This window comes from Myotis nattereri, assembly GCF_964212035.1.
Source record: "Myotis nattereri genome assembly, chromosome: 12".
NCBI classification, from domain to species: domain Eukaryota; kingdom Metazoa; phylum Chordata; class Mammalia; order Chiroptera; family Vespertilionidae; genus Myotis; species Myotis nattereri.
Genome location: NC_138087.1, coordinates 60,566,254 through 60,590,849, shown reverse-complemented (window position 1 = coordinate 60,590,849; position 24,596 = coordinate 60,566,254). Strand labels below are relative to the sequence as shown.

The following is a 24,596-nucleotide window of genomic DNA, read 5'->3' as shown; positions in this document are numbered from 1 at the left end:
GACAGATGTATAGGCCAATTCAGGATCTGCAGCCAGACAGAGGTTGGAGGGCTTGCCATGGAGCACAGAGAGAGTGTGTCTCCTGCCTAGTCCCTGGACAAATACTCCCGTTGGCTAAGAGCAGCTGGAGCCAGGTCACGGCTACTTCAGGGCCACAGCCAGGAGTGAGGTCGGTGAGCTTGTTACCTGTGGCATGGGGAGGCATGACCCCTGATGGCTCCTTTGGCAGATGGTACTGGTGGCAGGATCGAAGCCAAACAGTGTTGTAGCCACGTCCACAGGGGAACAGGACTGGTTCTGGGTTAGTATGTGGAACCATAGTCCGTAGTTGGTGAGTCTCCTGCTTGGGCATGGGCCTGCCTTCTGAAAACGGCCCTCCAGATTCCATCTATTTTGCAGTGAAATGTAGCATCTTTTGGAAAATTACAGCCAGAATCTGTGTTAATATCTGTAACATAGCTTAATAGATTCTTTGAAACACTTTAATAATATACCATCTCTCTATCAGAATTCATGCCCCAAACTAACCATTCTGGATTATTTTTAGTTTACTTTTTGGCCTTAAACATTTGAATTCACTTTTGCCCTATAAGTTTATTTATATTATTGATTATCTGTATTTCATCTCATTCCAAAAAAGGTTAACGATAGCATTCTGCATGACATTAACCTTTCTAAAAGAATGAAGATAAACTAAGCAAAAAAGTTAAATGGCAATGCATTTAGTTCACAACAAATATCTGTTTTATTTCATTTATAATATCCGGACCATTTTCAGTTTTAGCATTTCACCTTGGAACGTACCATTTGAATTAAGATCTTACTTTGAATTAACTTTGCTTTGGTAAGCATATTTTGGATTAAAAAGCTCTGACATTTTATAAAGTTAATTTGGTGAACATTTGTTCTTGTTTCCACAAGGTGCATGGGTCAGAGAATGTCATTTTATTTTTGTGCTTTAGTTCGGTCACAGTGTATTCCTAACAGCCATCTTAATTGGGTCTGTGGGACACTGTCCCTGACACACCTGAAGTTTCTTCATTCCACAGAGCTATCGTTCCAACTTTAAATTGCTTTGGGGATTGGGGAGCAAGTACAACTGTTACATTACAAATATTTATTCTTCCACATCTGTGGAATCTGGCATTGTTTGGTGAACCTGACCTTAATTTAGAATGCTGACATAAATACTAAGAAGAAAGTAACTGGTGGGAGTAATTATCAGTAGAAGAGTAAGTCTTCAATACCATGAAACGGCAATCTTCATTCCATAATTTAAGCTATTATTAAATGTGGATTTAAAATGTGAATAGCGTGAGGATATACGGATACTAATTTATTATTGTTACCAAATAGCTATGATTTATTATCATTGTTATTTCTATATAATGCCCATTAATTCATAAAGCAATTTTCATATGCTACTGAATTTTTCTCAAAACAAAGCTGGGAGAAAAGTAAGTCAGGTATTTTTATCACTACTTCACAAATGAGAAAACCGAGAGTATATATTAGAAGAAAAGAACCTTAAACCTGGACCTTTCTCTTCGAAGCCCCACGTACTTTTTCATTAAGTTCACCTCGTGCTACATCCATTCACATGAGTACACTGAGTGACCTTCTGTACTGGCATTGTCTATATACGACAGCATTCTTTTAGTGCTGACTGAAGGAGAGTTTTTTTAAACATCAGATCTTGCTGCAAATGAATAACTTGGGCATATTAAAATTTTCTTGAGTATGAATCCACAAATACTACGCAGGCAAGTTGCTTAAGAACCTAAAACAGCCGTGGGCAAACTACGGCCCGCGGGCCGGATCCGGCCCATTTGAGATGAATAAAACTAAAAAAAAAAAAAAGACCATACCCTTTTATGTAATGATGTTTACTTTGAATTTATATTAGTTCACACAAACACTCCATCCATGCTTTTGTTCCGGCCCTCCGGTCCAGTTTAAGAACCCATTGTGGCCCTCGAGTCAAAAAGTTTGCCCACCCTGACCTAGAATGTACACCTTCACTAATTTAGCCCAAACCCAACATGTGCAGCCACTTTGTTAAGCTCTAAGTATAGAGGGATGAGCAAGACAGACACACGCCTTTCCTCCTGCCTCTCTTTTTTGTACAGTACACAAAGTAACCAATTTAAATTTCTGGGAGAAGAACAAAGGCAACAAGACAGAACTGTCTCAAGGTGGGTTTGAATTGGTGAGGGAATTTCTGCCTAGGAGAGGAAGGCTTGGAGCTAGTGGCAAGAAAAGTGATTTAAGTGGCCCAAGATACATTGTCATTACATTTTTCTGGAAGTGGAAGCCAACAGGCTCTCCAGCCCTGCACCCCAAAGGGGCTGGACCTGGATCACCACCACGTTTCGTGGTAAGCCATGTTTGGTATCTTCTTTCGCGTTCATGCTGGGGCTGATCAGAGTACTCTTGTCCCTATCTGAGGCGTCCCTTGGCCAATTTCTGACCCCACTTGGGGGAACTTTGCTTTATCCTAGGAAGTCGTGTAGAGTGAGTGTAGAATCATTTCACAGGTAATGGAGTGTTCGGGGACATATCATTTAGTCCCACAGCCCTGAACCTTCCATCATGGTAAGAAGTACTCACAGGTTGGATCACTTTGGCCACATTCTGTCTTTAACATTTGAAAAAAAAATAGGGATAATGAGAATAATTTGGGTTTTGTAAAGTCAGAAGTGTTACACACACAAATATATTTAAACTTTATTATAGTTTTCTCAGGTACATAAATTACGAATAACTTGGAAGTCACAGAATAAAATAAATGAAGAGTGACTATTGTTCTTTAAAGGTTCTCCATCATATCCATGCATAGTTGGTCTACACACTGATCTTGCAATAGGAACTAACAAAATAATAAGAGTGGGCTATAACTATGAGATCAACAACTAACTTTATCTTTGAGCAGATGTTAAATTACAGTGTACAAGGTTTAATTTACTATAATCAAATGTTTGCCCTATAAAAACACACAATTTAACTGACTCAAAGGAGATACAGAATGTCAGGTAGACAAATACTCATGAAAACCAAATTTGCTTTACATTTTTGAAAATTTCTACTAAATACAGACTCAAAATTCCAGTATGTTGCCTCCCTCACCACTCCCTCACTGAACCTGTCTAAATGAAGAAATCAGGTTTGTTGTCTGAAATATTCTAAGGTTTCTTAGAAAACTCAACTTAGGGTATGGTGTCATCAACAGAAAGGTTGCTTCTGATCCTAGTAGATCTAAACACATCAGACACAGGGCGGAGGATTTTCAACATCCCAGGATCATTTTATTCTGGGCACGAACTGTTGAAGACAACAGCATATGTCAGGAGCAGATGACAGAAGTTAAAGAAAACACTCTTTCTGTGTCACCCTAGAGTAAGACATCTGTTACATTTGTTGCTTGGCAGTGAAAATATTTTATGTTAGATCTTCTTTTGATATCCTGAAAGCTGGGACATGGATATAACAAACAAGAAATTTGTGAAAGAATTCATTCTTCTGGAACTCTGGTTACCCAAAACTTGAGATCATTTACTTGGCTCTAATTCTGGTTATGTATCTAGTGATTCTGATTGGCAATGGTGTTCTGATCATAGTGAACATCTTGGATTCCCATCTTCACACCCCATGTACTTCTTCCTGGGCAACCTCTCTTTCTTGATATCTGCTATACATCCTCCTCTGTTCCCTCAACATTGGTGAGCTTAATCTCAAAGAAAAGGAACATTTCCTTCTCTTGATGCGCAGTGCAGATGTTTTTCTGGTTCGCAATGGGGTCAACAGAGTGTTTGCTCCTCGGCATGATGGCCTTTGACCACAATGTGGCCATCTAACCTTCCCCCTCATCATGATCAAAGCAGTATGTGTACTGGTGGATTCTGTGTCATAGATATGGATTGGAAAAGAGTACAGCTCTTAGCTAGGAAATTGGCTCTAAAACCAATAGGAAAGAGAAAAATTAGGTAAAAAAAATAAGGACGAAACAAGGTGTCAAAACGGTGATGTGGACCAATGATATGCAATCTCAGCCGTGGCAGAAGAATCTACGAAAAGGAAATAAAGTATTTTTAATAGGTTTACTGAGGAGTTTCAACTCACTGGGGTATAAAATGAAGTGTTTTCTCTTCCCAGTTGCTAATTTCAGCCCTCTTTCAAAGCCTAAAAATCATTTAAGACAAGCTAAAAAATGTCTGGTCATCTTCAGCTCTAAAATACCCACCCTCCAGCTCTTGTCTAAACTAACTTAGTCTACAGCCCAGAGAGCAAAAGCTCAGCAAGCCTCCATTCATCAAGCTAGACACCAGTTCTCTTTGCAGGCACCTAAAACTGCAACCACTCTTCTGTAGCAGAGAGACAGAGAGACATATTACTTGGGTTATAACGTCATCTGGTGTTCACTGTACAATATAACTTGATTCAGGGAGTTAGAACATCTTGTTAACATAATTTAAAAACGTGTAAAAAGAGGAAAATGAGCTCTAAGCTGAAATCATAACATGGCCTTTCAGGTGCTTAGTTAATATTTTACTTTGACATGTTCTAGAAGTTCCTTGGAGCAGCATGAAAGACGTACTGATAAAGGGCGCTGAGGCAGGTGGCCCCACAGAGGTCTCAGGGATCTCTATGCATGGGTACACTGTGAGGGAAGTGACCTGATGAATATGTGGGTCGAGGGAGGTGTTTTTTTTTTTTGATGCTTTACTGATCTCCCCTGGAGAAGACAATAATTCATCCCCAATTAACCATGTCTGGCTGAAAATCATTACACCTCCCCAAAGAATAGTTACGATCAAGGGAAAGACAACTTCATCTTCTTAGCAGTAAGACTGTTACTCACGTTGAAGACTCCATGGAGCCATGCTTTCCAGGGGGGATGAGCATTGAACTAAGACAGGGTTTCTGCAGAGGAGAATGTATTAGTTTGGTAGGCTGATGTAACAAAATACCCCAGACTAGGCAGCTTAAATAGCAGACATTTATATTTCTCCCAGTGCTGCAGCCTGCAAGTCCAAGATCAAGATGTTGGCAGGTTTAATTTCTCCTCTGAGAAGACCTTCCCTGAGGCCTCTCTCCTTGCTTTGCAGATGACTACCTCCATTGTGTGTGTTCACGTGGTCCTCCCTCTGAATGCACCTGTCTGGTGTCTCTGTGTATCTAAATTTTCTCTTCTTATAAGAACTCCATTCATATTGGATTAGGACCCACCCTAATGAGCTCATTTTAACTTGAATATCTCTTTGAAAACCTTGTCTCCAAAATATGGTCACAGTCTGAGGTACTGGAGGTTAGGACTTCAAAATATAAATATAAATTTTGGGAGACAAAAAGGTATGGTCTGTTGGCATTGGAAGGTCTGGGGCTGGGAAAATAGGGTCTTTCCTGATCCCACCCGCTGAGTTGGACAAAACAACCCAGAACTGCCGAGCCACATCCTGCTGGACAATAGCTGCCATCCTGGGACCCACCAGAGCAACCTGTTGTGCTGATGGACAATAAATAACCACCGGCGACTTCTCAAGATGGCCAGGGTGCAGCTGCACCAACTTCCCGCTCATAAATCACCCGCCACAAGCTACCTCAGATAAACCTGATTGGTCCAACAGCAGCATAAAAAATCTCTGCCAGGCATAGGCGGGTGTGACTCCCCTGGCCTGCACCCCCAGACCGCGGGACCTCACCCGAGAGCTTTCAATAAACGCAATCTTTCGCTCTTACCCTGCTTGTCTTGGTCAATTTATTGGCTTCGGTCAGATTAAATCTTGCATCTCAGATTAAACCTTACATTAAACCTTACAGGCATCTGGCTATTTTATACTTTGGCAGGAATTTAATCAGGGTCTAGTATTAAGGCTTGTACCTGGATGTGGAAGAAAGTAGGGGGTTCTGTGAAATAATCTGCCCACCCAAATCCATACTGACCAGCTCTCTAAGAACTGGTGAGTTTTCTTTCTAGGTAGTAGTGAGCATACCCTCCTGATAAGCTTCCTGGCACCCTTCTTGAACTGGGACAATAGCAAACAGATGCGTTAGGCAGGTGCAGTGGTCATGGTTGACAGCTGAGTGCACAGAACTGTGTTTGCACTGCATTTCCTAAAAAGTAAAAGTGGCATTGCTTTGTCCCCGACCTCATGGCCTGAGGATTTCAAAGTAGTATCATTTCTATTTTCCAGTATAATTTTTGGTTTGTTAGGGTTTTCTAAGTCTGGCATAGAAGCTATATTTTAAAAAATCATGTTTCCAAAAAAACTTCTGAGGAGAATGCCAAAGAAATGTGGCCAAAAAATTGGAAAAATAAAAGGCATTTTTCATCCTGAACCAGGAACATGGGGCAACACCAGAGATTAGAAAGTCTAGAGAGATGAAAGGTAGTAGTAATGGATCCAAACGAACAGGAGGAGGCCTGTTAGTGAGTAAACACAAATGGGTGGACCTTTGAATAGTTCTACCAGTAGTGTCGTGCCTGGAATATAGCAGTGCCTGAATAGAATGAATACATAGTCATCACAAAAGTCATGCTCCTGCAAACTCGCACGAGATAACAAGCAAGGGAAGGCCACACTGGCCTGCCCTGTGTAAAATAGAAAGCAGCTCTGGTGTGAACTCTGTACTCCTGCATTTTTCTAAGTATAGTTTGAATTATGTATCCCTTCAAAAAGATTGAGTTTAAATTTAAGCTCTATACTGTTATAATCCTCTATTTTCACTAGATGGCAACAGAGACTAACTTGTGTATGAGCTGCCCCACTGTAAAGCCTCAGAAAGAAAACAGAAACGCACTGGTTTGCTTTCCTCCCTATTGTTATTTATATTAACAAATAGTGAAAAGAAGTTGTTCTACTCATATTTTTGTTCAGAAGATTTTAAAGCAAACTATTGAAGAGAGTTGGTAGTGTCTTCTATCGAAGATTAAATACTAAGTAATAGTTCCGTGCTCAGCATTGAGCTGGAGGCTGTGGGGAATAGAAATAGAGGCTTCATCCACGCCCTTGAACTCCCTATCTCTTCCATCTGTGCATCAGTCAATAGATCTTTTGTCTTGCCAATGCATAGGGTAAACAATAGGAAAGCTCTAGAGGAGCACCTGTGGCTGTAGTGCTACTCCTGCTTCTGCTTGGTGTGCTCACAAGAGACCAGGATAAAATACAGCATTGGTTTCAATGCAAGTGATTTTTAAATAGAGTTAAAAATAAATAAATAAATAATAAATAAATAAAAGAAAGTTAATAGTTATATATGTGGCTCATATTTGTATCCATTGGACGCTGCTGGACTATCATGTAGCAATGGTAAGTCATTTTTGAAGCTTTAGCCAAGGCAGAACTGAAGGTCATCCCATGATTTCAATGGGGGTGGGAGTGAGGTAGTGGCTTGTCTTGACAAGACAGACACTGTTGTTTCCAATCAATAACTTTAAAGAAGGTGTTTTAGTTTGCTAGGGCTGCTGTAACAAACTATTGCAAACTGGACAGCTTAAACAACAAAAAAAGTGTTATCTCACCGTTGTGGAGGCTACAAATCCAAAATGAAAATGCCAGCAGGGTTGGTTCTTTCTGAGGGATGTGAGAGAGAATCTGTTGTCCCATGTCTCCTGCCTACTTTCTGGTGGTTTGCTGGCCATCTTTGGCTTTTCTTAGCTTGGTGTTCCTTGGCACCACCCCAATCTCTGCCTACATCTTTGTTCTTCCTGTGTCCATTTCTGTATCCACGTTTTCCCTTTTTATATGGACACCAGTCTTATTGGATTAGGAGCCTAGCCTACTCCAGTATGACCTCATCTTAACTAATTGCATCTGCAGTGGCCCTATTGCCAAATAACGTCACATCCTGAAGTACAGGGGGCTAGGACTTTAACAAACTATGTGTATTTGAGGAACACAAGTCAATGTTTAACAGAGGCTTTAAAACTAGCTCCCAAGAAGGTAGTATAAGTATCCTCTGGTAGACTTCCTTTGTGTGTGTATGTGTGTCAGTGGTTAATTTCATGAGATGGCCAATGTTCCCCTCTGTAGAAATGTATAAAATGTACTATGGAATATTTATACTAAAAAGCAATTATAATTATGTTTTCCCCTTCCCTCTCTCTCTTCCTTCCTCCCTTCCTTCCTTCCTTCCTTCCTTCCTTCCTTCCTTCCTTCCTTCCTTCTCTTCCTAATTATGATTATATTTTTGCACAATGATGTTGATATTACATTTGGTACATGACTGGGAAATATTGGATCAGTAGAAAATCGGAGGGGCTTAAAAGTAGGAAAGTGTAGGAGAGGTTTATAGCTTATCAAAATAGCAGTCAAACTTATATTTAAACAAAAAATGACAACATAGAGCCTTATTAAGTTATGAATAACTCAGTTTTCTATAACAGATATTCTTAGGTTTTTTTGGCCAAATGGACTTAAACTTTTGTGGGGTTTTTTTTTTTAGTATTGAAGGACACTCTAGCTGCTTCTCTCATAGCACGGCAAGGCAAGGTACTCCTAGTAACATCATTTTTATGCGGTTTGCTATCCAAGATGAAGCCCATTAGGGAATGACATGGCCTATAGCAGCCAAAGTGACCATGAGGAAGAACGCTCACAAAGAGGATGCTGGTGAGTGACTGCTTCAGCAAGCGCATTAGTCAGCCATGGTTGAAGAATAGCTTTCATGTGAAGGCTCAGTTTTCAGCAGAGAACTCTGAGCTGGGTAAGGCATGCTTTCTGTATTCAGGAGAATACCCTCATTCATATAGGCTTATTCAACAACCTGGACACACAGGTGCATTACAGTAGCCTGAAGAATGACCTGAATATCACTGTGAACAGGGCCAAAACCCAGGGCAAGTGCCAGAAACTTGCAAGTGGATGGTGGAGATCCTATGCCAGCTTGTGTGTGGTTCTGTACTCTTGCCATTGCCTCTTTTTCCAAACCTTTTGACCATTCTGCTGGCCATGTTTATAGGTCAGGCAACTACGGTGGGCAGAACGCTCAGCGCACACCTCCTGGATATATCTGAACACATTGCTGAACATGATTGTCATCATTATTAGTGTCCTCTTCTCCCATGAAGGGCAGCTCTTGAATGTCCTCTATTAACCTTAATGTGCTCATTAACTCTTCAATTCATCAGCATGCTTAATTAATATTATTTAAATACTTAACTCTTCTTCCACTGGCTTAAATTAATTTTCAAAACTCAATTTTGCTTCATTCAACAACTTGTTAATATATGAACCAACTTTATTCCTGATTAGAATTATATAATTTAGTCATGCAATGGAGTCATATTTCAGCAGAAAAAAAAATCTTTCTAGTTTGTATTTCAGATCAACTATACACCTTCAGAGAGAACACTGTTTTTTAGTGCTCTGCCAGTAGAGTAATTGTGAGCTCCACTGTTGTAAGAGAACATAACTGAAGATCTAGGAATAGAACTCAGACAAAACATATACTCTGCATTATTAAAAATAGTAATGGAAGCACTTGAAGTGGGACCTAGTGAAAAATGGAGGTCTACATACCAATATAAGATATGGTCCAAGTCTTCAAGGAGTCACATAGACTGAAGATGGCAACTAATTTGTTTGTGCTTACACTGTGTTTCCAGCATTGAGCACAGCATACATACATATTTCTGAACTCACTGAAAACAGTTAACCCAGTCGTTTTGGAATTAGAAGCCTGGTTAAAAACTCTTTAAAGGACCAACAATTTACTTGACAAATTATTTTCAGGCAAGGCACAGGAGACAAATCCAAATGTTTTTATTGTTGATTTTAATATATTTTTTTTAAGAATAAATAATTTAGAAATGGACAAACACAACTGAAGTATGGCCTTACAGAAAAATCAAATCAAGTCGCCCTAGCTTGTTTTGCTCAGTGGATAGAGCATCAGCCTGTGGACTGAAGGGTCCCAGGTTCAATTTCGGTCAAGGGCATGTACCATGGTTGCAGTTCCTCTCTGACCCAGGCCCTGGTTGGGGTGCATGCAGGAGACAATCAATCGATTTGTTTCTCTCACATCAGTGTTTCTCTCTGTTTTTCCCTCTCTCTTCTACTCTCTCTAAAAATCAATGGAAAAATATCCTCGGGTGAGGATTGAAAAAACAAAATCAAAATCAAGTCAAACTTACAAATTTGTAAATCAATAAGTGAGAAGAGTTGTATAGCATGGAATAAGTTTAAATTCTCTGCAACCTTGCTTCTTATTAATTCATCATAATGCCTAACATAGTATTCTTGGCTAGTGCATGGTATTTGCTCCCTTAGCCAGTGCCCAGTGACCTTTTATTAATTTGAAATTAAAGAAATGGGGAGAAAAACCAAGATGGCGGCATAGGTTAACGCTGGAGATTGCTGCCTCGAACAACCACTTCAAAAACACTAAAGACTGAACGGACATCATCCAGAACCACAGGAAGGCTGGCTGAGTGGAAATTCTACAACTAGGAGGAAAGAGAATATCATACCCAGACTCAGAGGAGGCGCAGTGCTGAAGTGAAATACTCAGGTTCGGAGTGCACGCGGAGCGGGCTGGAGGCAGAGGGCGCGGTTGTTGTTTTCAATCGGGAGGGAGTTTCAGACTCTGAGCTCCAGAAAACTCTGAGCTCCAGATCCGGGCGAGTCTCTAGGGACCCAGACTCAAACGGGAGAAGCGGGACTGTCTGGCTTCGGTCGGAAATCGAAGGCAGCTTTCTCTCCGAGGTTTGCAGCGGTTGCTGGAACTCTGTGAGGCAGAGCCCCTAGGGACGGAACTGAGAGCAGCCATACCTGCTTGCTCCGCCCGCCCTGTAGATCCCCAGGGACCCGCTCCTCCCAAGCCCTGCGCAGAGCCATTTGCTGAATAGCCTCAGGCAAATGCTAGATTAGCACCGCCCTAGAGATCCAGCACAGAAGCTCACCCACTGCAGACACAGCGGACTCTCATAGCCAGTTAGCCTGGAGGTCAAATCACCCCCACTATTGCCGACAACAATCAAGGCTTAACTACAACAAGACTGCGCACAAAGACCACTAGGGGGTGCACCAAGAAAGCATAAAAAATACGGAGACAAAGAAACAGGACAAAATTGTCCATGGAGGATATAGAGTTCAGAACCACACTTTTAAGGTCTCTCAAGAACTGTCTAGAAGCCGCCGATAAATGTAGTGAGATCCTCAAGAAATCAAATGAGACCCTCGATGTTGTGATAAAGAACCAACTAGAAAGTAAGCATACACTGACTGAAATAAAGAATATTATACAGACACCCAACAGCAGACCAGAGGAGCGCAAGAATCAAGTCAAAGATTCGAAATGCGAAGAAGCAAAAAACACCCAACCGGAAAAGCAAAATGAAAAAAGAATCCGAAATACGAAGATAGTGTAAGGAGCCTCTGGGACAGCTTCAAGCGTACCAACATCAGAATTATAGGGGTGCCAGAAGATGAGAGAGAACAAGATATTGAAAACCTATTTGAAGAAATAATGACAGAAAACTTCCCCCACCTGGTGAGAGAAATAGACTTACAGGTCCAGGAAGCGCAGAGAACCCCAAACAAAAGGAATCCAAAGAGGACCACACCAAGACACATCATCATTAAAATGCCAAGAGCAAAAGACAAAGAGAGAATCTTAAAAGCAGCAAGAGAAAGACAGTCAGTTACCTACAAGGGAATACCCATACGACTGTCAGCTGATTTCTCAACAGAAACTTTGCAGGCCAGAAGGGAATGGCAAGAAATATTCAAAGTGATGAATACCAAGAACCTACAACCAAGATTACTTTATCCAGCAAAGCTATCATTCAGAACTGAAGGTCAGATAAAGAGCTTCACAGATAAGGAAAAGCTAAAGGAGTTCATCACCACCAACCAGTATTATATGAAATGCTGAAAGGTATCCTTTAAGAAGAGGAAGAAGAAGAAAAAGGTAAAGATACAAATTATGACCAACAAACATGCATCTATCAACAAGTGAATCTAAGAATCAAGTGAATAAATAATCTGGTGATCATAATAGAATCAGGGACATAGAAAGGGAATGGACTGACTATTCTTGGGGGGGAAAGGGGTGTGGGAGATGCGGGAAGAGACTGGACAAAAATCGTGCACCTATGGATGAGGACAGTGGGTGGGGAGTGAGGGTGGAGGGTGGGGCGGGAACTGGGAGGAGGGGAGTTATGGGGGGAAAAAAGAGGAACAAATGTAATAATCTGAACAATAAAGATTTAATTTAAAAAAAAAGAAATGAAAGAAATGTCTAAAAAGTAATCTCAAATCAAAAGCAATGAAAATTCTTTTGTAATTTAAACTTTATAGCATTTTAACAGGTTTAAAGCTCTGTTAGCATTGCTTGAGTTTCTACTGTGTACCAAATATCCAGATTTATGATGCAACTTCCTTCCTGAACATTATTCACAATTCAGAAAGAACAACTTTTTTATCATTTTGATATAAAATTAAATTGTATCTCATTCTCCATTAATAGAGACAAAGAGTTTCTTTTCTTAGGCTCTTACTGGAAACAAAAGTCGTCCCAGTGTAAGAAAGAGCAAAAAATTTCTAGCCCTTAAAATTTAATTCCATGAAAATTAATACCAGGAATATTTCAAGTAGAAAATATGTGCAGCAATTAACTTGTTTATGAGCTTGGTAAAAAGTCATTGCAAAGAGACTCCATTCAGGGAGGACATTAATTATATAGCAAGAGGGCTTTTGATATTGACATCATGTTTGTGCTAAGGTCATAGACTCCCATTGTAATTTAAGTGTTTTGACATGTGCTGACATGTTTAACTTCTGAAACACGTTTACATATTTCTCTAAATCATCTACCAAAGGTGAAGAGAAGACTACCCACAGCACCGAGTATCCTTGAGAAATGACTGCAGCGTTCACTATAAAGTCTCATACAGACTCACAGTGGCGAGTCCTTTCGCAGTGTAAAATGAAAATGTTTCATATACCTTAATAGGTCTAGTGGGTATTGGTGCTTCCATTTCTGTAGGAGACACGGCAAGGTGGCTTCAATGCCTGTAGGCAGATAAAGTCATCCTTTGGGGTGGTGTCTCATAGGACTCAGCATATAATATGCAGGAGTTTAATCATCTGCAGTACAACTTATAGTTTACAAACAAGGAAAAGATAAATGACCGAGTTTTGGACAGTGCCCAAGTCTTACTAAGGTGATCAGGGCAAGAGCCTTCTGCAGGGTGCACGTTCCTGCAATAAAAAGAGGAGTCCTAGCTGCCTGAATCTAGAAAAGGAGGAATTTTGTCCAAGATAGAAACGCTTTATCCAAAGACTCAAAGTCTGACCAATAGAAAAGTGAACGGGATTGGGGTAAAGGAGCAACGGTTGCTTTTCTATGTCTTTGTTGAAATATTCCACAAGAGCATCCAATTCCTTTACCCTGGTTCTTTCTTACTGAGCAATCTTCTCATGACACATCCATTTCCAAATCATTGAAGTAGCTTGTATCTAATTCCAGGGAAACAGTACCCCAAATTTGTTAGAAGTGTTTATTCTTCCACAGTAAGTTGACAAATCTGCTAGTGTCTGCTTTACCATCTGTCACTTGAGAATTTTGTTATAAGCCAGTCCCTAAGAAACTAGTTAACTCTTGGCACACTGACAAATTCAAATGTCTGGAACTGAAAAGGAGGAAACTTGGAGGTGATGGACATATACTTATCAGATATGTCAAAAATTACCAAGTTGTTTACTTTAAATATGTGCCGTTTCTTGTGTATCAATTATAGCTCAATGACGCTCTTTTTAAAAAAGAAATCAAGGGCCAAATTCTAGATCAGCTTGCCTGCCTGATCACTCCTAACTGCTCACCTGCCTGCCTGATAACCCTAACTGCCTCTGCCTCGGTGGCTTTGTCTGGAAGGATGTCTGGAATGATGTCCAGAAGGTCGTTTGGCTGTCTGGTCTAATTAGCATATTACGCTTTTATTATTATAGATGTGTTACTATTGCACATCTTAGTGTGGCAGTTAATTCTTATGCTAAGGTTCTTGAGTAAAGCTGGGATCAATCAGCTAACAGCGTGTCTTCATGCCTTAGCTCTTCTAAGCTGGGTGACAGGAAGGGCTTGACTTGTCTGTGGTGCGACAGCAGTGACAAGTTTGTGAGTGATTGTATGAGTTAGCCAATATACTGGGTACTTTCTCATATATTTACCTAATTAGCTATCTGCCCTGTGAAACAATTTCCATTTCAGAGGTGATGCAATAGAGGTTTAGAATAATAAAGTAACTTGAAATCACACATTGGTATATTTATGATTTGAACCTAGGCTTATCTGACTCCAAGATCCATGTTCTTTATGGTATCACCGGCTTTGTCTCTCTGATTTATTCAATGAGTTTTAATAAAGATCATGTCCTTTACTAGTACAATAACTCTCTGGTAATGAAATTTCTACTTCTCAAACAACCTAGATGTTACAGTGAAATAGATGTCACCAATTAGGACAATGGAATACAAAATGTAATATCTAGTAATTGAATTGACTTAAAAATTTCTTAGTAGACTTCCATTTAATTAAAGATTTTAAACTGATGATTAACTCAGCCATGGTTGGGCTGGGTTGATTGTCTGTGGCTGAATGGCTCCAGTGGCCTCTGTGTTGGTAGTCTCAGGTTCTCCACCATCAGGCAGGTCTCAAATACATTTGAAGTCTAGTCCCTCACCTGGTGTCTGTAAAATGCTACTGAATTCACTATTTAGCCTGAATTTTCTCAATAGATCAAGGTCTAATAAGAAGGATACAATAAATATAATTGTAATGATATACATTATAGAATCATCTGAACAGTGGTGGGAACTAGAGGTAAGAGCAGGGACTCACCTGGCTTGTGGGAGAGCTTTACAAGTCTTGAGGGATCAATGGGTGTTTGTGAAGTGAGGAATTGAACAGGCAAAAGGGCTTTGCAGACAGTGGACCCAGGTTCTACAAAGGCATTCACCTGTGAACAAGTTCTTTAGATCCTAGAATGATAAGAAATGCAATGTGGTAGGTTTTTATTTTACCAAGGCTTAATATGGAAAGGATCATATCAAACCTACAGTTATCTAGAAGATCTGATAACCCTACAGTCCCATTTCCTTAATTATCTTAGTAGAATGCATGGCATTATTTTAGAAGGATGCATAACCATTTTGACGCTAGCCGGTGAATGTTTAGGCAGCATTCTTAAAGTGGATCCAGTGAACTCTCTCTTATTTCATTACTGTGATCACACCTTCTGAAAGGAAATTGAGTATGTCACAGGAGACCTAAAAACCTACTTTATTAAAATTCTATCAGATATATTATAACTACATCTTACTAAATGTAATTTGTGGTGATTTCTTAGAAGAAAATCCTGTTCTATCTTTAACAATAGACTTATCTAACATGGAAGTCACATTTCACTCTAAATTTGTGTATTTCCTTTTTGGTAAAATAGTCTATTGCCCCTTCGTAATAATGCCAGTTTCAGCTACTCTCTATCACTTGCAATATTCCATTTCCTCCAAATACCATCTAAACGTAAGTTTCCTGTTCTTGAATATACTTATTAGTTTTTCCCTTCCTTTTTCTGGCCAAATGCCATGTGGCTTTTAATTAATTCCTTCTATAATATTTGCATGCCTTGATTTTCTTTAATTTATTCTGTCTATACTCTTGCCTCACTTAATTCTAGGGAACATTTGGGGAATGGATATAGTTTGCATAAAGGATGCTTCACAAATAAATTATGCTGCTTCCAACTGCCAGAATGGGTAAGCCAAGATCTTGCAAAGCCATTTCTATAAAGTCCATCTACAAACCATGAGAACACTTGTTATTAATGTTAGTTAAAGCCACACTGAAAGTCATTAGTGCACTGTAATTGCACTTGCTCACTTCAAGTTTTAAAAAGTCATGCTGAGTTTAAATGTTGGAAATTACTTTTTCTCAGCACCAGTCCTAAAGAGAATGTATAAATCTGGCTCTGTTTGGGTGATAGTTTTCTGACCAGATGGGATTGTGCATGTGAATATTTTAGAGCTTTACAAGCTGAGAAGTCCAGTGATTGCACCATTATATTTCACAAATCAGATTCCTGTCCTTCATGAATTGCTGGCAATCTGATAGCATTTCATTTCTTGAAAATAACGTCAATTCCATTAAAGTTAGCTGTGGTGTTTTTGCTTTCCACAATGTACAAAAAGAAACCAGGCAGAAAAATATTCATGAAGTGAAAAGGTAGATACATTTAAAGGGATTAATAATACATATTTTCCTGATTAATTGGAAGAAGAAGTAGGAGGAAGCTAAGAGAGGAGGAGGAGGAGTGGAAAAAGAGAAATTTATTTTTAAAAATTATATGTAATACTTCCATCCAGAGATAAGTTTCATTAAGTTTACTGATTAATATGTAAGTCTGTTTTAAAAGTACATATTATATAATTTTTACAGCTATTCTTTGTGTGAATGTAATAGCATTTCACAAATTATGAGAGCAAAAGGAAAAAGGTATGCATAAAATATTAATCACAGAACTTCTCTGTCTGTCCAGCTTTTATATTTAGCTTTTCAGTATTATTATTTTCATTATTTAAAAATGATCAAATAGCAAACAACACAATTCTACTATGACAAAATAAAATCATTAGTATTTTGGTGTATTTTCTATATTTTTATATATTTCTTTTTTATTGTTGACACTATTATAGATGTTCCTCATTCCTCCCTCCTTTACCCACCATCACCCACCCCCTTTAATAAATATTTGGACCATACTGTACATACAATTTAATATTCTTCTTTTCATCCTTACAATATCATTTCCTCCTAAGCTTTGAAAGTATTTATTTAAAAACATTATTTAAAGTGGCTACATGATATTTTATCCTATGAGCCATATTTTTTTGAAATATTGTTACACATTCTGGTTATAAGTCAATATATATGTCTATTTCCTTAGTGCACCTTGGTAACATGGTAATAAATATTAGGTTTCATTGCACTGGTTCAAGCTCCACCTGGTAGTGCAGAATCCCCCTTCCCTTTGTTCCATCATCATTTCTGTAGCCTCCCAAATATCAGGTGTGTGTATCACCAAGCCTGGCCTGCTGTCATATGGAACCTGTCCTTTTCCTTGCTCCCCTGCTTGCCTGGACCCCAGTGCTCCTTCTTCTGCCCACAAAACTGTGCTAGTTTGCCTTGTCTTACCCGCCTGCACTCACAGGTGAGCTGCTTGCCTTCTGGGGCCCTACTAATGCTGGGCACCACCTCATTTTCTGCCAATTTTCTTCTGCCTCTGAACTTCCACAATGTGCCACCTGTTCTGGAAGGACACTACAATCACTGCCTCGTGCCTTCTGCAGCACAGGTCATTCCTGGGTGCCTCTATTACTGTGGCGAGGTCAGGGTGACAAAACAGCTTTGGGTACTCTGGAGCAACCCCCTCACCACCAAAAAAAGAGAAGGAAGTGAGGAAGTTCCCACAGAAGCAAAAGCTTTCTTTCCTTAATTTTTTTTTTTTTTTTTTTTTACTGATTTCAGAGAGATGAAGGGAGAGGGAGAGAGAGAAAGAAACATCAATGATAGAGAATCATTGATCAGCTGCCTCCTGCACGCCCCCCACCTGCACCCCCCGCTGGGGATCGAGCCTGCAACCCAGGTGTGCCCTGACCAGGAATCAAACCATGACCTCTTGGTTTATAGGTTGATGCTCTACCACTGAGCCACGCTGGCTGAGCTTCTTTCCTTCTTTTAATTAAAATTTTTAGACACATAAAGAAGCACAGGAAGTGCCCTAATTATTTCTAGGGATTTTTATAAACTAGCTCTTTCAGCTTTTATTTATTGTTCCCTCATGGAATTTAGATATTCAGACAATAGGAACTGTGCTAGCAAATACATTTAGAATAGTCAACATGTTCTACTTGGAATCTTTCTGCTTCTTTAATGAATGTGCCTTTGTTATAAGCCAACCTCTTTGTACCTGGCTTTTTTCTATCTTGATAATTACTTTTCTGGGTGTATATACTTTTTCAAAAAGATAGTGTTTAGATTTAAAGTGGTGCTTTTGATTACTTTTTCTTCAGTAAGTCCTGAAAATTATTTGAATAAGTCCCAGAAAATACCCAATAATCCATTCTGGGTGGCAGGGAGAGTGGAAATATTTTTGATAGAGTCACCCTGACTTTCTCCTTGGGAAGGCTTTAGAGATGAAGACAACATTTGCCAACCATTGCTAAACGGTGAATGAAATTCTCAACCTAGATCTATGTAATTTTAACACTATCCATATTTCTTTGGTTTTGTCTTGAAAATCCCAACCTCTAACTGGGGTTTTCCACCCCTGAGCTTTCTCTTAGGCATGCTTGCCATTTTCTCAGGGAGGATGCCCCTTGTTTGTGTGGAAGGCTGTCTCATACCTTGTGTGATGTAGGAATTGATGCTGAATCTTTGGCTTAACGACAGTAGACTTGGATTTGGCCAGCCTCATAAACTCCTTCCCTTCCCTAGCAGACTTTCTCTAGCTTCTGCTTCATACGTGGCTCATAATCAACCAGTCGTCAGAGAGCTGAAAGAATTACCTCTGTGAACCATGGGGTCCTCTGTTGCTTCTATGTAGGTTGAGATGGCACCCATCAATGGCCCCATTTCTCTGCCCTGGTTTTTTTCTCTAGTGTTCTTTTCCAACGTATCAGCAAAGGACAAAAAGCATTGCTCTTAACCATCTGATTTCTGAACTTAATTGGACTGGGTTGAACATAAAAGTCAGAAAGGAATATAGTTAACAAAAAGAGAAGACAACCAATAAACATATGAAAAGATGTTTGACTTTTTCATACATAAAGAAGTCTAATAGATTAAAACAACTACGAATCTCATTTTTTTATATATCATGTTGACAAAAATTATAAGGTTTGATAATACCTTGATCTGGGGAGGACAGATTTGTGCAGTAACCTGTACTGGTGCTGAGAGAGCAGGTGTGTACCTCATCAGTGTCAGTTTGGTGACACACATACCCAGCCTGGCTGGCATGGCTCAGTGGTTGAGCGTCCACCTATGAACCAGGAGGTCACGGTTCAATTCCCGGTTGGGGCACATGCTTGGTTGAGGGCTCAATCCCCGGGGGGGGGGGGGGCATGCAGGAGGCAGCTGATCAATAATTCTCTCTCATCATTGATGTTTCTATCTCTCCCTTTCCCGTCCTCTTGCGGAAATCAATAAAAATATATTTTAAAAAAGACTGCCCATACATTTTGTGCTAGGAATTACACCACTAAAATACACCTCATCAGTAACCTCACCAAATTGTGCCAAGATATATATATCTGGGACTTTAATCACTAGGGAATTGAAAAACATTATTGAAAAGAATAAAGGCACACCAAAAGGAAGTATTTCTGATATATTAAATGAAAAAGGCAATATAAAGAACACAATGTGTAGTGTGATTCTGGTCTGTGAAAATAAAAATGAATCTATGTGGTATTAAAAATTTTTTCTGGAAGGTAAAAAAAAAACCAGTAGTTATTACCTTTGGGAAGATAGATTGGTTGGAGAAGAGCAGTTTTCAATTTTCATTTGAGATCCCCTGTGTCCTATAATGCAACTTTTATTTACTTTTTCTTAATGTCAACAGGAGATATGTGGACTGTGCTTCAGACCAAGTCTTTATTATATAAACACACAAAACAAAATGTGTCTATGTGCATTTAAATTTTTTTTAAATTTAAATTTAAAATTTGAGATCACTGTATGAAATAATACAGAGAGTGTTTTTGAGTATGTCTCTTTTTATAGCTTTTTAGTGTTGCTAAATGGGTAGCTGAAGCTGTTTAAGTACATAAATGCTTACTGATTAAGGAACTGAAGTTTTTAAAGTATTATTACATGAAAGCATGACTGGGGTGGGCAAAAGATTCAAACATGGCAGCACATTAAAATCACCTGGAAGATTTTAAAAAATAGGAATGGTTGGCCCCACATCATACTTATTAGATCAGAATCTTTTGGGAGGGCAGGGATTGGACCAGCCGTGGGCAAACTACGGCCTGCGGGCCGAATCCGGCCTGTTTGAAATGAATAAAACTAAAAAAAAAAAGACCATACCCTTTTATGTAATGATGTTTACTTTGAATTTATATTAGTTCACACAAACACTCCATCCATGTTTTTGTTCCAGCCCTCCGGTCCAGTTTAAGAACCCATTGTGGCCCTTGAGTCAAAAAGTTTGCCCACCCCTGGATTGGACACATGATTTTTAAACATTCTTTAAATAGTACTAATGTGCAGCCGGAGTTGAGAACTATTGGCACTACTAATGCTTCTCAAACTTCAAATTAAAAAGAATCGCCTAGGAATCCTGTTAAACTACAGGTTTGATGCCATATGTCTGAGGTGGGTCTGAGATTCTGCATAGCTAATGAGCTTCAGAGTGATGATAATGCTGGTCATCCACGGACTGACTGCACTTGGAGTGGCAAGAGGCTGTAGGATTGCTATATTTGCTGAAACCTTGGATTTTGAAATTCTTAAGTCTCTATGTGGAATATAGGGGCAGAAGACATAGAAAAAAATGTGAGTAGGGGAATAGGGGATAGAAGGCAGGAGGAGAGGGGGAGTGTGATAGGGAAAAAAGAGAAAGTGCTGGGAGAATAGATAGTAGATGGATGGTTTTCAGGGTAGTGCCTTTCTTTTGTCTATCCCTTGTAGGAATACCAGTGTCCTGTGGAGGAATTTTACCTATAACTTTCACCATTATCCTAAGAAGTTCCTTATACTCATGAATAGTAACAATTTTTGAAGAACACGTTTATATTTCCTCATGTTCTTTGAGGAAATATGAACACCTCTGTGAATTTATAGCTCAGTCCAGCCTTATGTCAGTGAGTACTGTAATATTATAATGGCTCTAAACATTTTGGAAACAATGTTAAAGGCAATGAGAGATCACAACCAAATGGTGACAAATGTTTATTGAGCACCCAGTCTGTGCCTGGAACTTTTACATATCTTATCTTATTTAATTTCACAGCAACTCTGTGAGGTAAGTATGTGCTCATATTCTTATTTTGGAAAGGAGGAAACTGAATCTAAGGCATTGAAGCATCAAAGTTATTTCCCAAAGTCACATACCTATAAAATAAAAGAGCTGACATCTACATACAGATGCTTTTATTTCAAGTTCAATATTCTTTCCAGTTTAACTAGAAGAGTCTGAAACTACAGAAATAATAGATACATTAAAAATAAAGAAAAAATGTTGTATAGTAAGTCATTATAAGATGGGAGACTAGTATGAAGATTATAGAAAATTATGAAAAGAACATTGAATTTAACATAATTTTAAAAGTTCAGAATATAGTCTTGAAAACTGTGCATGGCTTGCTAGTGGACTATTCCAGTAAAAATTGAACTATAAATAAATAAATAAACAAATAAATAAAGTAAGAGTGGTTTAGGAACCTAATACTATATTTAGAAAGTCCCTTGCTCTAAGAACTCTCTAATATTAAAAAAAATCCTCAGTTTTCCCCAGCTCATTTGCTTGGAATTGTATGATAGACTAAAGCTCTTGTGCAAAGCTATACATACCTTATAAGAGAACTACACAGAATAGTACTTTAGGAATAGAGAAGATACATGAGTAAATGTGTGTGTATGTGTTAGAAGAAACCCAAGTTAAAAAAGTGGATGAAAACATTTTAGTATCAAGGTTGAAATAGACTCAAGGCCATACTCATCTATGGAGAACATGTAAAGTGAGTCTTTTTCACATTCCAGTATATTATATTCAATATTAAAAGCAAATTAAATTACACTTTCTTTCACAATAACAAGGTAGATATTGCACAGCTAGTAACATGGAACTAAATTCATGTTTCATCTGATCTGCTTACACAGAGACGAAACCTTCCCTCATATTCCTGATTGTTCATCTGACCCAGTTTTTAAACTTTTTGGAAAAATTTGTGAGGGAAATGCATGATAAAAACACAACTTTTTTAAAAAGCGATACTAGGTTTTTATTTCATTTAAAATTTTTTCTTTATCGATTAAGGTATTACATATGTGTCCTTATTGCCCCATTGCCCCTCCATGCCCCCACTCATGCCCTCACCCCCCTGGTGTCTGTGTCCATTGGTTAGGCTTATATGCATGCATACAAGTCCTTTAGTTGATCTCTCCCCCTTACCCCCACCCTCTCTTACCTTCCCTCTGAAGTTTGACGGTCTGATCGATGCTTCTCTGTCTCTGGATCTATTTTTGTTCATCAGTTTATGTTGTTCATTATATCCCACAAATGAATGAGATCATGTGATATTTATCTTTCTCTGATTGGCTTATTTCGCTTAGCATAATGCTCACCAGTTCCATCCATGCTGTTGCAAATGGTAAGAATTTTTTTTTTTAATATATTTTATTGACTTTTTTACAGAGAGGAAGGGAGAGAGCTAGAGAGTTAGAAACATCGATGAGAGGGAGAGACATCTATCAGCTGCCTCCTGCACACTCCCTACTGGGGATGTGCCCGCAACCAAGGTACATGCCCTTGACCGGAATCGAACCTGGGACCTTTCAGTCCGCAGGCCGACGCTCTATCCACTGAGCCAAACCGGTTTCTGCAGTAAGAATTTTTTTTAATAAAATAATTATAAATTATAAATAGAAATATAGAATCCAAACAAGTGGAAATTCATGTAAAGATAAAAACTTGAAATCCTTCCAAATAAATTTTCAAATATGCAGACTATTTAAGGATGCAACTGAATTTTAAATTCAAGAAATGGGATACATGGTGTATTAGGTAGTAATTGCCACAGCAATGAGAGATAACAAAGAACTATATCTTAGTGGCCCATACCATTTACTTATCACACAGCTCTGGGTCAACTTGAGCAATTCTGTTGGTCTCATTTGAGCTGAGATTGTTGGTTGACTAAGTATTGGCTGATCCAGACTGTAGTGACTGATATTTTCTGCTTTCAGTTGCAGGTGTGAGGGTTTTCTCCAGTGTCTCTCAGCTTCCTTGAACCAGTGGGCTAGCCAGATCGTGTTCTCAGGGAGATGCTGGGGTCAAAAAGACAGAACCGATATTGCAGGCTCCTTTGGTTCTCTCATGTACACCAGCAGTTCATTGCCCCAAAGTAATTCAGACCCAATGTCAGAAGTCAAGGAAGTACCCCATTCCCATGGAAGTGACACTAATGAGGCACTGAATATTTTTTAAAAGAGGAAGAATATTATTTTGTAAGTGAAAACAAAATTTACGCAGTCCCATATGCTGAACAATATTTTTCAAGTGTTATATGAAAGGTCCTTAGTGATTCTGTGGACATATCATTGACAATATTTTCCAAGCCTGTCGGTTTTTTTAATTTGTATCACTGTTTAGCTTCACCTGATACAAATAGATGATTATGTTATGGTTATTGTTTAACATGAATTATTCAATAATACCTTCAGGACCATGTCAGAAGGGGAAGGCAATATCTTTATTTTCGTTTTATAGATGAGGAGATATTGCTCAGGGATATTAAGTATTTTTTCCAGTATCAAAGATTTAAAAATGACATGACTCATATATCACAAAACCCTAGTTGATTTCACTATAGCATGTAATTTTTCTAAGGCCTAGAACTGCTTTACTTCTGAAATTGATAATGATAACATAAATAAGAATTACATTTATACACAAGGCTAGTAGGTGTATGCAGTATTAAAAGGCTTGTTGTTGCCTATATTTTCCTAGCCTCATCAAAATTCACAGTGGAGTTTAGATTCAGTTATTTTTATATGTGGATGTCTATTTGTTTCAGCACAATTTGTTGAAAAGGCTGTGCTTTCTCCATTGAATTTCAAAGATCAATTGGCTGTTTGCGTGGGTCTGTTTCTGGATCTCAGTTGCATTGGTCAATGTGTCTATTCTTTCACCCAAAACATACTGTTTTGATAATTGCAGCTTTATAGTAAGCCTCATAGACGTGTAGTGTCCATCTTCCCACTTGTACTTCTTCGGTATCATGTTGGCTCTTCTGGGTCTTTCACATACAGATACTGTACATATTTTGTTAGATTGATTTCTTAGTACTTAATTTTGGTGCTAATAGAAATGATAGTTTTTAATAAACTGTATTTTTTAGAGCAGTTTGAGGTTAATTAGCAAAATTGAGTGGAGGATGCAGAGATTTCCCATATACTTCGTGCTCTCAGATATGCATAACCTCCCTTATTATTAACATTTTCCACCAGAGCAGTATATTTCTTACAATTGATGAACCTACATCGACACATCATTTTCATCTAGAGTCCATAGTTTAAGGGTTCACTCTTGGTGTTGTACACTGTATAGGTCTAGACAAACCTATGATGACATGTATCTACCATTATACTAGCATATGGAGTAGCTTCACTATCCTAAAAATGCTCTGGGCTTAGCCTATTCATCTCACCTCCCTCATCCCCTGGCAACCACTGATTTCTTTTTTCTTTACTGTCTCTATAGTTTTGCTTTTCCTGAATGTCATATAATTGGAAGCATACTGTAAGTAGCCCGATTCTCTGACCTCCTGTAACTTTCTTTGAGGACCCTTGTAAGGTGCCTTCTATTCACA

At 38.8% G+C, this 24,596-nt stretch overlaps 1 pseudogene across 1 annotated transcript in view; it reads left to right on the top strand.

Annotated features, from left to right (window-relative positions):
• Nucleotides 1–8,548: 8,548 nt before the first annotated feature.
• The window catches only part of LOC308527738 (protein SPO16 homolog), a 44,873-nt pseudogene continuing 28,825 nt past the window's right edge, over nucleotides 8,549–24,596 (top strand). The window contains exon 1 of the transcript in view: nucleotides 8,549–8,609. The product of the transcript in view is annotated as a protein SPO16 homolog (transcript). The remainder of the gene's footprint in view (nucleotides 8,610–24,596) is intronic.